The following is an 18,190-nucleotide window of genomic DNA, read 5'->3' as shown; positions in this document are numbered from 1 at the left end:
TAACAGAGCATTAAAGTCTGCTATCTTCAGATCCCGCTACAGCAAGCTGGTAAACATTTAACAGATCTCTATAAAACCCGCGTGATTAAGCAGCAGCATTATGTCTAGCTTTCTGTAGTCACTGCTTAATGAATGAGTGGCTACAGCAAATGCACAGCATTTGAATAAAGTTGAATAAAGATGTTGAGTAGGTAAAACCATTTTACAAAAAAAAAAAAAAAAAAAGTAATTGATTCTGAGACTTCTCAAAAGCTAAGTTTTGAAGTTTCTTCTGTTTTTTTTTTTTCCATTAAGCATCTCTCTCATAAAATAAGTGCGAATATCATACAAATTTCAACATAGTATATATATTTGTGTGTATAGATATGACAATATTACTATTGCTAAGCAACCAGTTCCTCCTGCCTGCTGATGAAAAATGAATGCTACGTGAAATTGTATTTATCCTGAGAAGTCCTTGTGTTGAGTCTGGGAGGGATTTAGTCATAGACTTCTAAAGGATAATTGATGGCACTGTTTTAGAACTAACACTTTATCAATATTGTTGAGAAATTCAAAGCAGTGATTCAACAAACTCAGTTCACCCTGCTTCTTGGTAGTTTCAGTGAACAAAAAGATAACCTTGAGTGGCTTTAATTTTTATTTTCGGAGTTATCACTGCTGTTTCTAGGAAAGAGGTTGATTGACTTTACTGTATGTATATATATATATATGAGTTTGACATACAGTTTCAGTGTATTATCCAGAGAGTCAACACAATGATATGATTGTTAAATAAATATATTTCACTATTTTCATTGCACATTAGGGCATATTCACCTTGCCAACAATTTCCGATCCTTACCAAACAAGCACAAACCCAACCAAAATAATCATTCAGCATTCTTGTAGAGGGCATCCAGTTCATGTCTTGGAAGTTAGAAGTTTGAATTTTCCATTGTTCAATATTTTAAAATGATATTACATATGAATGTTTTGAAGATCTTTCCTGCCTTGAAGAGTAGCTCCTAAAACAGCTGGAGAAAAGAACAAATACAAGCTTTCCTGACAAGATAAATCAGGACATCTTGCCAAGTGAGATGTCTGTCTTTGCTCATTTGTGGTTTAAATTGACTTGTATATCTTATAACCTATGTAAATATGTTGTCAGATAAAGCAGGTTTATACCATGAAAATTTAGAAGTAAAATACCCAAAGTAAACCAGCAGAAAAACAGGAACTAAATTATTATTATTATTTTTTTTTTCAATACCAGTATGTTTACTTTCTTAGCTTTAATTTAGCTACTTGCAGTAGTTGTTGCTTAGGTGTATAATTTGTATGGAGGCATCCAAAGATTCTGTAAAGTCTTGGTAATTCATTCTTAACTATTTTTCTAAGGGGAAAAAAAAATGCAGTCCCTGTCCTTGGGATCTTACAGACCTGTTATGTTCAAGGTCCTTTGCAACTGTGATTAGAATAAGGGGTATGTCATATAAATTCTGTGTATCCTAAAATCTGTGACTAGGGAGTAGGTCAAAAAAGTTGTTCAGAAAAGTCCCACCTGCCATCCCTAAGAAGCCCTACTCACTGCATAATAGTCACAGATATTCTTCTTTGGATTTTGTCTTGCTATGAACACTTAGATCACTAAACAAGCACCACGCAGTGCCTAGAGATAAAGCAGAAACTCCAGACATACAAAAAAGTGTTTGAAAGAATTTCCTTGTAAACATTTCAGATGTTACAGGAAGTGGTAAATAAGCAGTAAATAGGGCAAGAAAGTGTTATTTTAAAATAACCCATGCTGTTTCAAAATATATACGACCATTACCATCCATCTGGGGAATTTTGACCCAAAATATCAGATCTTAAACTTAGTCATTTCTCGCTGGCATCTTCAGTGATGAGATCTCTTGGGTACAGAGAGACTCTAGATCTGAATCACTACTTTCAGAAATCTATCATACTTCACAGTGGTCCAATTACAGACTCTCAGTTATTATCTCTGCACTGTGTTCATGGGCTCTCACCCTGACCCCTCACAAGGGACACAGTTAGGATTTTCATGTCACTATCAGGAGGTACCACTAATAATCTGATTTTTTTTGCTGGTAGGGCAGTTTCTACACAAACATTTCTTAATGCAAAGATATTTGCACTCTAAAACTTTAGAACTTGAATTTTTTTTCCCAGTATCATCTTTATTTGACAGATAAATTATACAAACTTACATAAGAAAATGAAGTTTCCTTGTATAGAAAATACTGTGTGTCTTGTTCTGCTACACCGATTGAGCCATTCTATGATGAAGAAGAAGCCATTTAGTGTGACTGCTGAGAAAGTTTTAAATATCTCTGTGCACTAGATACTCAGTACAGAGTACTGTCTATTACTTACCTATTGTTGTACAGCATATTGAGATCTCTGGGTTAAAATGTGCTGTATAGATGGAAGCATTGCATTCATCGTCACTGCATGTATAAAGAAAAGACATTTATACTGGTAATTTCAAAGGTAGGTAGTGCCTGTAAAAGGCCTTTAGAAGATCAAAGCTTTTCCTTCTGCCCACTCAGTTTTCTAAATGTCTGCATACTGTGATGTCCATGATGTCCATCTCATCACAATACTTAAAAAAAAAAACGAAACAAAACAGAAGTGTTGTACTACACATGATTTATAATGCTACAGCATATAAAAAGGCAATTTTTTTTTTAAATGTCACAGAAAAGTGCACACTTCGTTGCTTGATAACGATAGGAGGTATGCAGATAAATTTCTTAAGGTTTTACATGAAAATTTTGACACAAGAAGGAGGCCAGAATCCCTGACAAATCAATTATTTGAGTGCCAATGCATAGCACTCTTAATTTCAGGGAATATTACAAATACAGTAAGGAAATATGTGGGTTTTTTGTTGTTGTTGTTGTTGTTGTTGTTTAATTTCCTCACTAATCCAAAAGGAGTTGCATGCCATATCTGAGTTGGCTGTAAAGATCACCACTGAAATGCAAAATGGCAGTTGCTGAGGAGTGCATAGTGTTAATTTATTTCTCACACTGCTGTGCAGAGTACTGCATCCAGTTGCCACTGTAAGGATTATTGTGAAGATAGAGGGCAATTACACTGGATATCTCATGAATAGCACCTTTAGTTCTGTGAAAAGTGTTATACGATAACTAGAGACCCTAATAGTTACTGTATCCATCGCACCCAAGTTCCAGAAACAAGCATTTACCTCAATGCAGTTGGTTTTAACTGTTTTTTTGGTGGACTTGAAATACTGTGATTTCTCCACATTTTGCATCTTGGCCATTCTACCTGCACACGCCTATGAAATTCATCCAGGATGTCATAAAATTAAGCTTTGGATGTACAGTGAGAATATGTAAATAGGTTATAAGGCAATCCTGGTTTAGATATGAAATTGTGTTAGGACTTGTCTACAGAAAGACAATCAGGAAAGTTAACCCAAATTGACTAAAGCTGTGAATTCAGAGCATCAGAATTAAAGTAGATTAGGGGATTCACATCCTGAATAAATTAAATTAAACCAAATGCAAGCCTCTTTAATTCTGCATGAGAGTGTCCAGGCAGAAGTTTAATGTAGTTTAACTGATCAATTTTAAAAGTTAATTCTGATTGATTTTGATGAGTGTTCATGAAAACAAGGGATGTTAAGGTGTGTGTGTGCATGCATACAGAATCCTAAAAGGAATTTAATGAACTGACTAAAATATGAATTTGTTCATATACTTTGGGGGTTGAGCTTGATGATCTCTAGAGGTCCCTTCCAACCCCTACAATTCTGTAGTTACAGTTCTGTGATTTTGTGTTTCATGGAGTATACTGATTAAATGTTAAGAGTCATGGAAGTGGTAAAGATAAAAGGTTTCAAGGTTCCAGAGATACTAGGTTTCTAAGAATAATGAATCTCCCAGGTAAAAATCTATGTAGGAAAGCATTATTCTTTTGTGTGTGGATCAATCTCGTTCAGCTTCCTACTACCTTTAATAGGAGTGTTAGTCTTCAGAGGCAACATGAGTAATGGTCTATGCAGAAGACTTTAAACAAGGTAGCACTACATACAGTACACAAAAACATAAATAAAATAAAGCTTGAACAAGATATTTATACACATACTATTACTTAAATGAAGATAATCTGTTCTCAGTACATCTTCAAATGGAGAAATTGAACTGGAAAATATTCGAAGATGTAAGAAGTGTAGGCATAAGAACAAAATAGTTCACAAGTTTATTTATAAGCTCCTGTTTATTTTTAACTTCCTGATTTGTTTGCCACATATATTCCCTACGTAGCTTTTAATGCTGAAAACATTCCCTTCATTTGGAAATTCTAAGACGTGTATTCAGCACAATTGTAAGTGTTCTGCACTTGTATTTCCTTACTATAATTATGTCTTAATATTTACATAGTTACTTATAGAAAATGTGTTATTGCAGTTTCTATTTTCTGAATATTTTTGTTCTTCAGAATTATTACCTGTTTGTACAGAGCACTTCCTTAGTAGCTAAGAGATTATGTAAAGAAGCAAACTTTGTATGCTGCATAGCTAACACAGTAAAAATGTGAAGCGTTTATAGTGAATTACTATTTGTAACACTTTGTATTAATCTCAAATTCATATTCTCTGATGCAGCAATTTGCTGCAATAAAGTAATGAAAAGAATAAATTTATTCTGAATGATTGTAAATTTTAGCCAAAAATCAGAGGCATTTAATGCAGAATGGGAATATTTTCATATACAAATGGACCAAAAAAAAAAAAAAAAAAAAAAAAGTGAAAGAAGTGAAAATTCCATTCCTGGGTAGAAGGTTAGCGTATTGCACATCTGGACATATGGATGACCTGATCTCTGAAAATGACAGGGAATTTTAATTTGTGAAGCTTGGTGCTCAATCATGTGAGCAGTACGAAATATCAGATATCTAATTACTGAGCTTGTCATTGCCTAGAAAGATTTGCAGACATGGTATTGTTAAAGCATGTTTTCATACTGATTGTGTGACTGCCCCTAGTTTTTCTTTTCTTCCTTCCTTAAATTCTTCGAATTTATAGAACTCTATAAACTGAATAAGAGAAATTTTCTGCCAAATTGACATTCTGAATTTTCACCTGGAAATTCTCATTGCTGAAATTTCATCACATCCTGTGAATAAAGCCATATCTATGAAATCATATATGTATATGTTTAATATAATTCTGGAAGGTTATGTTTCAGCTGTGTATATTGGAGCTGTTGTCAGCTTCCGTCCCATACAGCAATGTCCAAGTGTCATCCTGTCCCCATGCAACCAAAACTGAATTGCGTGCAATCTTTTTCTTTTCCTGACTTTGTTTCTAGTGAAAAGAAGCAAGTATGTGTGCACCCAGAGCATTCATTGATGCAGGAGAGCTGAAAATTTTGGGACAGCTGACCTGCACTTGCCCTAGAGATTCAACTAACAATTCATAACTCCTCAATATGGCTTCTGGGAGTTTTTGGTCTGGCTGTTTCCATGAAAATATTGGAATGCACAGCTATCAAGCAGTTGGATTAATTAGTCTCCTTTTTATATGAAGTCTAGGGAGTATTATTTCAGAAAGGAAGTTGTAACAGTTTGTATGCTACATTTTCAGCATAGTTAATAGGAAATGTCAAATACAGATTACATCTTGATGCTTTTTGCTCTTCGAAGATCTTTTGTATAGAATTTATGAGTACGGAAATACCCTGTGTTGCTGGGATTCGCAGTTTAACTATTAGTCTTTATTTAGACAGCCAAGTTTCTTCTTTAAAAAATGAAACAGAGATAGTTTTCCTTGTAAACCACAATGAGTACAATTTTTCTTTAATGAGCTGTCTTTCTGCCAGCACCAGAAAACTTTCATATCCATCACATTAACCTGCACTGTGGGAGATATGGACTCCACCATCTGCATTAGAAGTGCTTAAAAAGTGCACTGGTTTCTCTGAGGTAAGGGTGCTCATTCATTTAGGATGGGTAATTTTTTCTTTTTTTTCAAGGCAAGAATTCAAATATCATATGTCAAAGAGAGGATGCACCAGAAAACATGACAGTGTAGTATTTACACATGACATGTGTAAATTCCTAGCTGTACTTCACTGAGAAACACAATCTGGAACCTGTCAATATAAGGCTAATCACTCTAAATATCTTCTGTAATTGCTTATGAGTTGTGCTAATCCAAGCTTAAAGTAAGTGTGTACACTGTTCCTAAGTATATATTGACAAATACTTCCTTTTAAGTAAAGATTACTAGTTTTAATATATCTACAATAGGCTTCAGAATCATTTAAGTGAAATGCAGTTTTGTGTATAGCATGCTGTCTACTAAAAGCAAGGTAGTCATGTTGTTTCCTGTTTTACAGTTCTGACCTAAAAGACTGTAGATATACTGAGATCTGTCCTGTAATAATTAGTTTAGAACAGTGATTGTATTATAAGTGCCCCAGTCATGCAAATAAAGGCTAAAACAATATTTATGTATTTATTTACCACATGACCAAAAAAACCCAACTTATTTGATGTCACATTTAGTTAACATTTTTTCCCATTTGTCTGACTTTTGGATAGACAATAAAGTTCCCCGAAGCTTTAAAATTATATTATTTTATATGAACATGAAAATGTTTTATTTTCAAGTGTAAACATTTTATGAGTCGTGATGTTCTAATCTTTACTGAAGTATATACTATGTCTCAATATAAAAGTAGCTCTATATAATTAAATGTTTTGGGGATGATGTAGGATGGAATGTCCTTTTTTTCTTGAAATTTCTTCATTTCAGTTATCACCTGTGCAATAGCTTGAGCACATCCTGCAGACATACCTTACAGCCCCCAACCAACGTTAATCTTATTCACTGTTATTTCAATTCTATTTTAGTTGTCTTTTACTTGATCTACATCAGACAATATTGATTGCCCCATTTCCTTAGTTAACAGAATATAGTATGACTTACAAAGTCCTGTACTTTCTGACTGAAAGGTGATCTGACAAGTTTTGAAATAGAAGTACAGTCTCTTCTGGGAAACCTGATTAGCTGAGCTGAAATAGCCAAATTTCAATTGTTTCACAATATGTATTCATTACTATCTCTCATTTATTTACTTTCACATAATTTGTAGTTATGTTACATGGAATAATTGAATCATAGAATCACACAGGTTGGAAAAGACCATAAAGATCATTGAGTCCAACCACAACCTAACCGTACTACCCTAACTCTAACAACCCTCTGCCAAATCATGTCCCTGAGCACCACATCCAAATGGTTTTTAAACACATCCAGGGATGGTGACTCAACCACCTCCCTGGGGAGCCTATTCCACTGCTCAACAACCCTTTCTGTGAAGAAGTGTTTCCTGATATCCAACCTAAACTTACCCTGGTGCAACTTGAGGCCATTTCTGTCACTTGTCAAAAGTGAGAAGAGACCAACGCTGCTCTCACTGCAATCACCTTTCAGATATTGGAAGAGAGCAATAAGGTCTTCCCTCAGCCTCCTTTTCCCCAGACTAAACAGCCCCAGTTCCTTCCATCTCTCCTCATAGGCCGTATTCTCCAAGCCCTTCACAAGCCTTGTTGCCCTTCTTTGGACCTCCTTCAGCACCTCCATGTCCTTTCTATACTGAGGTACCCAAAACTGAACACAGTACTTGAGCTGAGGCCTCATCAGTGCTGCGTACAGGGGCAGGATGTCCTGCTCACCACACCATTCCTGATATAAGCCAGGATGCCATTGGCCCTGTTGGCCACCTGGTCACACTGCTGGCTCATATTCATCAGTACACCTATGTCCCTTTCCATCAGGCAGCTTTCCAGCCCCTCCTCCCCAGGCCTGTAGGGTTGCCTGGGGTTGTGACCAAAATGCAGTAACGCTGAGCCCTGTTGAACCTCATGCAGTATATATGTAGTATATCAGAATGGATCTCATTTGGCACATGTTTGAGCTAGTAATGCATCACCAAACATGCACACATTTCCTACTTATTACTTGAATTTTATTCCTTCTCCTCCTGTGAGGTAAGGTTTGATGCTGTACTGAGATATTGCTAGTGTCCCTTATAGATCCCACTAAGAAGAGCAATGCCATAAGGAATTAATTAAAATACTGTGTTTCGGAGCCATCACAAGAAAAAGCATAGTAATCCCACATACTGGGAATGCTGAATTGTGCAGCACTGGATTATCCTATGGTTTAGTCATAGCAAGCTGTACAAATCCTGTTTGCAAGAGTTCATCAGCACTGTGGACTCTCTCCTCAACATTGTTCGCGTATGTGTAGTTTTGTCATACTAAATGTTGGGTTTTATTTCCTCAATTGACACATATTCATGTAGACACGTTTGTGTACCCATATGCTCATGTGAACAACCAATCACATTTACATTCCAGTAGAATAAAGAAGTCTCTCAAATCTTGTGTTTTTCCCTTCAACATAGAGAGGACTCCATGTGATGACCAGTTATTTTACTATGGAGCTTTCAGGGTAAAGAAGACCGAAGGGATGGTGCTGACTTACAAACAGTATTATTGCTTTTTTACTAAAATTCCTGTTGTAATATGTGGGCACAAGCTCTAAAATTCTCATACTTTGTAACCACAAATCCATGCAGATACAGTGGAAACAAATTCTTGAATTTTCAACTGAAAATATTTTCAAAAAAATATTTTCAACTGAAAATAGCAGAAATAACAGGAAGAATTGCAGATTAGAATTTAGTTGAAAAAGTTCAGTTTCTTGTGTTTTGGAAGAATGTAACTTTCGAAGATTGTGTTGTCTGAGGAGGAAAAGGATCTGAGTTTGCTGTTACATTGTAGTAGTTTGATTGCTAGCTGTGAGAACAGTTTTGATAAAGTTTGCAAGTTATTTGTTTCTAGTTGTGTTGAAACATACATTAACATTTTTTCTGAGATCTTTGATAACTGTTGCATAAACAAAGCCGTAGTCTTGCCCTTTTGGAAAGGTTAGGTGCATCATTTCCTAAGCTGCTGGTTAAACTTGCAGGGGAAGGAAGGGTGAAAGAAATATTCAGGGTGAATATGGAATGCAGAACCAGAAACATTATGTCAGCATTGCTGCGAGTCAGGGTTAAAATTGGGCAAAAAGGCATAAACACAACATTTTGAAAATGAGCACTTGTGACAGCTCAGGTTTCAGATAGGGAAAGATGGAAAATCTGCACTGTCCAAATTAAAATATCTGATTTTTTTTTTTTTTTTTTTTTTTTTCAGAGTTAAAACTTGGTATTTCCTCTGTCTTAGTAATAGATATCACTTATGTGCTTAAAAGAATAAGGAGATAAAGCCCCAGTAGTTTCCTGGTTGTACTGAGTTCTTGAAATAGAAATAGGATGTGTCACGTAGCTATTTGTCAGATATTTTTTGATTATGTAAGTATAGTGATGACTAGACTTGTACCAGGTAAGGGTTTTCTCTGCACGGAAACATACTCCCATGTAAAATATCTCTTATGGCTAACATTTCCTGAGTCTTAGACTTTCTTTAACTGAGACTAAATCAGTGGGAATTGTGAGATTTGGCTATCGTGTAATCACTATTTCTGTGAGTAGCATATAAGCCACCTACAAAGGAAATAGTTCTTCTGTATGCCTCAAATATGCACATTAAATGCACATTTAAGTACTTTACCAACCAGAGAGGAATTTCAGTCCATAGTGTAGCAGAAATGCTAAGTCACAGCTTGAAACAGTGATGGAGCACCTGGTAGGAAGGCAGGGCCAACCCAGGGGAGCTCATGTGCATGCAGTGCACCTGAGTGACAAGAAGGGGTGTAGCCAGGATTCACCCTTTCCCAGACCTCATTTATGGGTTTGCATTGGAGGTGAGAGTATCTGGATATCACACTGGATATCCCTGTGTGCCTGAGGCCTTCCGGATGTAAGCAGCTTCTTTCCTTTATTTCTGGGTCTATGGCATTTGAGCAAGTCCTCAAGTGCTGCAGTCTAGGGTTTTGTTGTCATTGCTGTGCTTTCCATTGTGTTGTGCATAAATACATGTTTTTTTCATAATTGAAATCTTTTCATCTTTGCTGAAATATGTACCTTTTAGTTTTAGGAAGAACTACTGAAATTAAAGACATGGTGTGATGACTGTATGTGGGTTGGTTTTTTTTTGTTTGTTTGTTTGGTTTTTCCCCCTCAATTCCCAGTGAATTTCTACTGTGCATTTTGGTTTTTGCCTAACTCAATTACTGGTCAATATGTCTCTCTGTTTAATTTATTCAAACTTAAGGAAACCAAATAATTTGTATTAATAAGAATGCAACTTCCCCATTTTAATGTGGATTAATCTTTACTAATTAGGGTGGATATAGGCTAATTCTGTCACTGACTCAAAAAAGTCAGAGTAGGAGAAGAACACTCAAGAAATATCAGAAAATGATCAGGTATGAAATTGGTGTCTGAGATGTTGTCACAGGCACTCCATGCGGCTATCTTTACAAGATGTGTTACCATGTGCGCTCTGACAGCCGTGGGCTTAGGATGATCAAGAGGTTTTTTTACTCAAAGTGGTTGAAAAAATAAAAGGAAGGCTAGGTCTGAGCTGAGAGAATCTGCTTTCTGCCATCTCGCTGTCTGCCAAGGACAGGGATTGCCCAAAGTCATGCTCTGATGGGTCAGCTGGGCCTTTTCTGTGGTGCCACACTCCTGAAACAACTGTCAGTGCTGTCTAGCTGCAAGATTCCTCTAACCATTATATTAAGCTGTATGGCTTTACCTTTTTCCTACTGTGAAGTAAAGAGAATAAGAGTGCTGGTACAGCTTCACGCTGCTGTGACCTATGGAACCCCAAGCTTTCGTAATAAGTATCTTTCTAAAGACCATTACCAACTTTTTAAAAAAAGTACAAACACCTACATTTCAGTAAAAAAAAAAAAAAAAGTTCTAAGTGTATCACAAAAATATTAATGGATGCTGTATGCATCATAAAATGCGTAATTTAAAATATGTTTTGGCCAGGTCAAACTGTTCATTTCATTCATTCAATATTAAACTGAGCCCAGAAATTTTTCATTATAAGTGTTTTTTGTTTTTTTTTTTTTTCCTTCTATTAATTAACTTCAAATTCATCGTCTTTTCTACCCCTATTGGAATCATCTTGATTGAATTTTAATCATTTCCTTTCCCATCTTTGAAAATTTCCTAATCTTTGAAAAGGTGTCCCTACCACTCTTTCTCCACAAATTGTTTTGGTTATGAGACATTTTTCAGAAACGATTCACTACAAAATATTTAACTGCTGTCTTTTCAGAGATGGACTATATTGCCTACACATCTGTGGGTCTTACCTCTTGGCCATCCCACACCTCTCATAGCTATCAAATATCACAAGTCAATGACTGGTGCCCATCATGGTAGAAACCATAATGCATCCAAAAATATTTTAGAACAAGTAAGTTGAAGTGCTAAAAAACAAAAACCACACAGTGAAATTTCCTTTACTGCAAAATGTGTTACTTGCTGCATAAATTCATCAGTATTTCAATTTTGCACTCAAAATGAATTATGAGTAACATAATATTAATTTGCCTTTCAGAGGCTGACTTGCTTTTGTCTGTCAGGTTCCCTAGATTTAGAAATCTACTCTTCTGCTGTGGTAAAACTTACATCTGGTGACTTTGAGGTAATAATGTAACACTGTTCATTTTTTTCTCCCATGGTGGATTGGAGTATTTATTGAGGATAACCTAAAAGCAAAATCCAGGGTTTTTTTTTTTTTTTTTTTTTTTTTTTTTTTGAGGTATCTTTATGCAATGAAATGTATTGGGAGAACATACAGTTAAATGGATTTGGTAAGTTTGTATGTTGCTATTTTGGTGTTGTCTTTCATAAAAGCTTTTATACCACAAAATAAATACTTCAGAAATATGTCTGTAAAAATACAAATGAGCGCCGGCCTTTTGTCTCTGCAAAATCCTGTCATTTCTATTGTACATTATTTTTCTCCTGAGCTGCATTTTTATGCCATAATCTCAAACAGTAAGTTATCTAATGAACAAAAGTAAAAATTGGTGCAAACTTTTACCAAGAAATAAAAAAACAGGTAAGAAACTAGGAATGTTGGAGTTCAAAACTGATCATCAGGGCTTTGGCTGTATCTTAAGAAATAGCTTGGCTGCGGAGGGGAGATTATGGAAGAATAGCTATGAAGATACTTGAAGTATTCATACTTTCAGTGTGAAAAATTTTATTGCATATGTGGGAGTTCAGGTACTGAAAATTACCTAGAAACATATTCGGACCAGAGTTCTCATGAATGGTGAATGGCTAATTTTTTTTTTCCTTTTAAGTAAAAATGCAATACATTTTCAATGACAAATGCATTATTTTTTTTTTGTAAGACTTACAGGAATTTTGAACTATGTCTCAGAATCTACTTCATACTGTGATTCATCTTGTTTAAGTCATACATAGAACAAATCTGCAAGGGAAGAGAAAAACCAGGTTGAGGAGTGTGTGAGGGAGAACCAAGAAAAAATACATTAAAAATGTGAACCTTTTCCTAAACTTCTTTTTGTTACAAAGTTATACAGTTTCAAATACAAGTTAGTATAAAGGTACTAGAACTTTCCAGGTAGGTGGCAATCGAAGAGGTTGGTATCTCCTCTCCATTCACCAAACAGTTTCACACAAAATGGTCAAGGAAATCCCTTGGGAGAGTTCTCCTTTGGATAATTAAAGTAGTCACTTCATTATTTTCTCAGCCTCACTGGCTGAGTCTACAAGTAAATACTATGATACCTCCTTACTGACCACTCAGGTCTGCATCTGCACTGTCCTCTATTGCCCTCTCATCAGAGTGAGAATTAGATCTCTCAAATGGAGCCTTTATTGTAGCCCATCAGAAGATAATTTCATTTGGGGCAGTTCTCCTTCTTGGCAATGACAGATTTTCAAAATAAGGGGACAGAGTCAGAGAATCATAGAAAAATGTAGGCAGACATTGTAGACATTTCTGTTATTTGTGTGATATGTGCCAGCTCCAGTGCTCTGCTATTTCTTACATCTCACCAGCAATCTCGGTATTTATACATGTCTACTCTAATATAACATTGCAGAGCAGAAACACTTCTTCCCAGCATCTTTAAGAATTATATTGGTTTTTTAAAAGCGTAGTGTGTGAAACTTTAACACATCTTTGTGGCTAAAATCAGACACTGGCATTTCTTCAGCACTGTAAGCAAATCTGAAAAGACTTTTCAGCTGCTGCAGAGAGCACTATAATTTTGTGTAAGAAAAAAACATCAATACTCCATGCATAAGTGAACTAAGATAGAAGAAGGGACCAAAGATCTTTAATCTCAGGAGTCTAAAATTAGAACCTACAAGTTGTCAGTAATCACTTTTATAGAGCCTTCTATTTTTATTTTTTTTTTAAATCTCCTCTGTGAAGTTTTCTGGAGACAAGAAGAAAGGAAATAGTATGGATACCATGCTTCTAAAGAGGAAAAACACAGTCTTGCTATAGTTTATTTTTCAAATAGCTACCCACCTTTTCAGAGCTTGTAGTCTTTGCTTCTTTGCTATTAGAAGTTTAATTTCTTCTGTAATACCTTAACTGATATCAGTAAAGCATCTCTAGATATAGTCAGAAAGAGGAATTGAGTATCTGAGCATGGAGAGTTGCTTCAGAATGATTAAAAAATAAAAACAAACAAAAAAACCACTTGATATTGCAAATGAAAACACTTAAAATTAAAGCATTTCTTGATAATCTTTATTTCTATATTCCTTTGTAATGTAATCTTTGTGTGATTTCTCCATCCGTGGCAGTGAAAAAAGCACTACTTCATCAAGTCTCAGTGGATTTGCTTGGAATTAAAAAATAAAAATAAAAAAAGTTTCTTAGATGTTAGATCCAAACCTTGCAGAATGGGAAGCCTGCTATCAGATAGGGATTTCTTCATACAGGGATTTTTGCTTTTTTTAGTGTTGGAAATGTCTAGACAGACTACGCTTCTGTTACTGCTATTCCAACTACATTGTTGGAAATATAAGTGTATGAATGGCAGTGTGTAGAAATTCTGGTATCAATTAGTGAATCTTATATATATCCTCTAAACTTTACAGAGGGAGTTACATGCTTTGGCTTTGTAGTATCAAAACTTATATAAGAATGAGACAGAAGCAAAGGTGGAAAATACATTTTTGTGGATATATTTATATATAGCTTTTTTCTTAGTGACACAGATGATTGAAATAGCTTTCATTGCTTTCATCTAAAAGAGGAGCATTTACTTCTAATAAACTTCATTCTGTTAAATACCAACTTATCTAATCATCTCCTGGTGATAAAACTGAAAAAAAAAAAAAAATAGCACAATCAAAATAAACATTCATGAAAATGTCGTCCTTTGTCAGGGTTATTGCAGCTTTAATACTTTACAAAGGGGACAAAATGATGCATCATCTTATCTATATTAGCTTTCATTCCCAAAAACTTCTGCGTAGTAAATATGCACTGTGCATTATGAACACACACAGTGATGTGAACGGAAGGATGCTGTGGAGGACTTACTCATTACTAGTTCTTCTAAAAGAACAAATGATCAGTGGCTATTTTTCCTCCTTTCTTGGTGGTTTTATTTACTCTTTGCTCTTCTATGCAATTCACTTGATCTCTCTTTGGTAACTCATGAAAAAGACTCTACACCTTGTAGGTCTTGATTTCTTTTTCCTCTTCTTTTTTTGTTTCTTCCCCCTGTCCCACTGAATAATAGTTAGTTTTCTGTAGTAGTTCAGGAAACATTCCCAGTATCTTGTATGGTGCTTTTTGTATTCATATCAACAGAGGAGGAGGGCATGCCTTTTTCTTAGTCTCTAAAAAAGTTGAGAGTTTGCCCAGGGACTAACCATTGCAGATGGTGGAACAGAAATGAACTGAGTGAAGCAGCAGAAATGAGAGGAAGCAGCTCATGTGATAGGAGTTTACAAATGCTCCTTTTATCAGCTGTAGTCCTCCCCCGTCCTCATATATAGTTCTGTCCCCTGCCCTACATCACTCCCTTCTATTTACCTCCATCTACTCTGCTGCTTTTTCCACCACCAAGGTGGAAAATGTGTGTTCCATTTGAACTTCCAGATACATTTCAGCAAGTCTTACTATTTCCAGTCTGGTGTGCTTCATGATTCAATGTACAGAATTCACACCCAAACTACTATCCAGACTTCTCATATAATCTGTGCAGGCACAGCCTAATTGACTTTGCAGGAACTGGATTTTCACTATTCTCTTGTCTTTCCTTTTATCTGAGTTAATTAAAGTTAATTAATTTGTCCTCTGCTGTAGCATCTACCCAGCTGGAAAAGGATCAGCGTGCAGAGTGATCATCTGTGTATAGCATGTCTAATTTGTTGTCTTAAGTAAAAGGGCTGGAACTCCTTTTAAATTAGCTTTAGCAAAGCATATTTCTCCGAAAAAAAACAGCGAAGATGGAGTACAGCATGATCACTCGCAGGTTCTGTGCAGCTTTCTGTAGTGGCTGTTGGAACTCAGATGAATGTATGTAGATCTGCTTCCATCGAAACAACTTCAGGAATCAGTTTTTCTCTATTAAAACGGTTTCTCTGTACTCATCGACTTGTTATTATCATCAGTGCATCTTACAAACTCTTTGTCTTGTGATCAGCTTACACAATTTAGAAACACTTTGCAGTTTTCCTTTCAAGGCAGGAAGGGCTACATGCTTTGAGAAAGCAAGGGTAGAACCAGTAGTGAGGTGTCCAGAGGCAAATTTGCATGCTACAACCAAACCGAATCCCTTTCGTCTGGGGTTCTGTAAAATAAATGAAGGAAAATCACTTATTTATTTATTTATTTGAGGGAGTGAGTCCCCTACAATGAGCATAAATATTAGCAGTCATGTACATGTACTGTATATATATATATATAAAAAGTAGTTAAAAAATGAATTTGTCAAAGATCATTTGAAATATTTATTTTAGATTTCACTTTGTGATCAGTTAAAGAATTTTACATTCTTCTCTTGCATCGAAAATATGAACGTAAAAGTTGCATATGATATTCTTTCTGGAGCAAAAAATCAATTTCTTGTTACTTTCATGGAGCTCTGTTTGAGCAATTAAACAAAAATAACAGCAACAGCAGCAATACCTTATGGAAAATATTTTCTCATTATTGAATTTTCTGTGGAGAGGAGAAGCTACAGTGCTTTAGGTAGGAAAATAGACCTCTGTTGTCACCTCTGTAGAAGTTGTTCTTCCTCACAGAGGCAACATCTGGGTGTGAAGGTGTTCTTTGAGCCTGCACACAACTGTATTTGGTTACTTTTATAATAGTTACTGCTTGTATCCTGAAAATGAAGTTTTCTTGGCATGTTTTCTGTGTCACTATGGGCAATGATGTGATGAGTCTGGATAACATAGAAGACAGCAGATCAACGGGGTTTTCAATTGTTTTCAATTTCAATCAAAAGTGATTGAAATCAGTGAACATTTTTCCTTTTATGGAGTATTTATTTTTTAATAAGCTGTGGCTGAATAGATTTGTACCTGTACAAGCTCCGTTAGTATTCAAACTCATATTGTCATTCCTACCCTTATTCATTAACTGTCATATGTATTTCATTAGGTAGGTGGGGAGTCATGAAAAAAATTGGTACTGTACTAAATACAGAAATTCTGCTTTTACCTTGTGGTGTTTACTAACACTTTTTTCCCCCCTTTTATTTTACTTGCAGATTTTCTCTAACAGTTATGGAATATTCAGATCCAAAGGCATGAGTTTAAAGAAGTCAAGCTTAGGGGGTTTTGTTTTGAGTTAGTCTGATCACTAGATATATTTTACTTCATTCTGTTGAACAGTAAGTATTAATATTCAGGAGGCTGTATTTCGCAAGGCCAGCTTCTTGTGAAGGGTGCACCATTCTTCTTAGGAACTTTGCTTTGGACGTTTTGTTACAAGGGAACTTTTCCAGCAGTAAGAAAACTGAAAATTAGACCTTAGTGTGAACATGAATAAAGCCTCTGACATCCAAGATAAAATCACATTTTTTTTTAATTATTATTTTTTAAGATGGCTTTGCATATAGATTAAATTTGAATTGAATATAGTTTATTTTTTAAAGCAAAGTAAAATTGATTAAAATATGGTTTAAAATGGCATCACTGGAAAAAAATATCAATATTTCTTTTATTTACAGAATGTAATCAAAATATCAACATTTAGAAGAAAGACAACTTCTGTAGGAAAAAAAAAAAGTTAGCAGATACCTCATAATTAAAATTAATTATATTTCCATATAGGATAATCTCAACACTTCTGAATCTTGATAGAGATGCTTAGGTGAATCGTCTTCAGTTAGTTGGGATTTTCCTTTGTTGATTTATATTTGGAAGGACGTTAGTTACAATTTTTTTTATTAAGCTGATAAAACTTTATTGAGCTGTATCTTCCATATAGATAGCAGGAATTGGATTTTCCTTTGACAACTTCATTTATTCTCTGTTGGTGTTTCATTTAGCATGAAACACAAAAGAGACTAAAAATTTATGTTTTTGTCTTGAGGTGTTTCAATAGATCTTGTAGAGAACAATAGCAAGTGAAGTAATACAACTTTGATTTTTTGGAAAATGTTTTTACTTCCTTTTCATCATTGTCTATATACCTCAATATCAGGTCAGTACACAAACATTTCTAAGACTGTAACGAATGTGCACACAATGTGCCTGAGGGGAGAAAGGCAGTACAGAAGGACCTGGATAGAGTGGGTCAATGGACCAAGGTTAACTGTGTGAGTTTCAGTAGGTCCAGCTGTTGGGTCCTGCATTTTGGTCGCAACAACCCCAGGCAACCCTACAGGCCTGGGGAGGAGGGGCTGGAAAGCTGCCTGATGGAAAGGGACATAGGTGTACTGATGAATATGAGCCAGCAGTGTGACCAGGTGGCCAACAGGGCCAATGGCATCCTGGCTTATATCAGGAATGGTGTGGTGAGCAGGACATCCTGCCCCTGTACGCAGCACTGATGAGGCCTCAGCTCAAGTACTGTGTTCAGTTTTGGGTACCTCAGTATAGAAAGGACATGGAGGTGCTGAAGGAGGTCCAAAGAAGGGCAACAAGGCTTGTGAAGGGCTTGGAGAATACGGCCTATGAGGAGAGATGGAAGGAACTGGGGCTGTTTAGTCTGGGGAAAA

At 35.7% G+C, this 18,190-nt stretch overlaps 1 protein-coding gene across 1 annotated transcript in view; it reads left to right on the top strand.

The window, feature by feature from the left end:
* IL1RAPL1 (interleukin 1 receptor accessory protein like 1) overlaps positions 1-18,190 on the top strand; it is a 584,229-nt gene that overhangs the window by 126,511 nt on the left and 439,528 nt on the right. The gene's annotated exons all lie outside the window — the stretch shown is intronic.

Source organism: Centrocercus urophasianus, unplaced genomic scaffold, assembly GCF_019232065.1.
Source record: "Centrocercus urophasianus isolate 14NV4802_14NV808 unplaced genomic scaffold, USGS_Curo_1.0 seq_12, whole genome shotgun sequence".
Classification (NCBI taxonomy): domain Eukaryota; kingdom Metazoa; phylum Chordata; class Aves; order Galliformes; family Phasianidae; genus Centrocercus; species Centrocercus urophasianus.
This window is presented reverse-complemented; position numbering and strand designations above follow the sequence as displayed.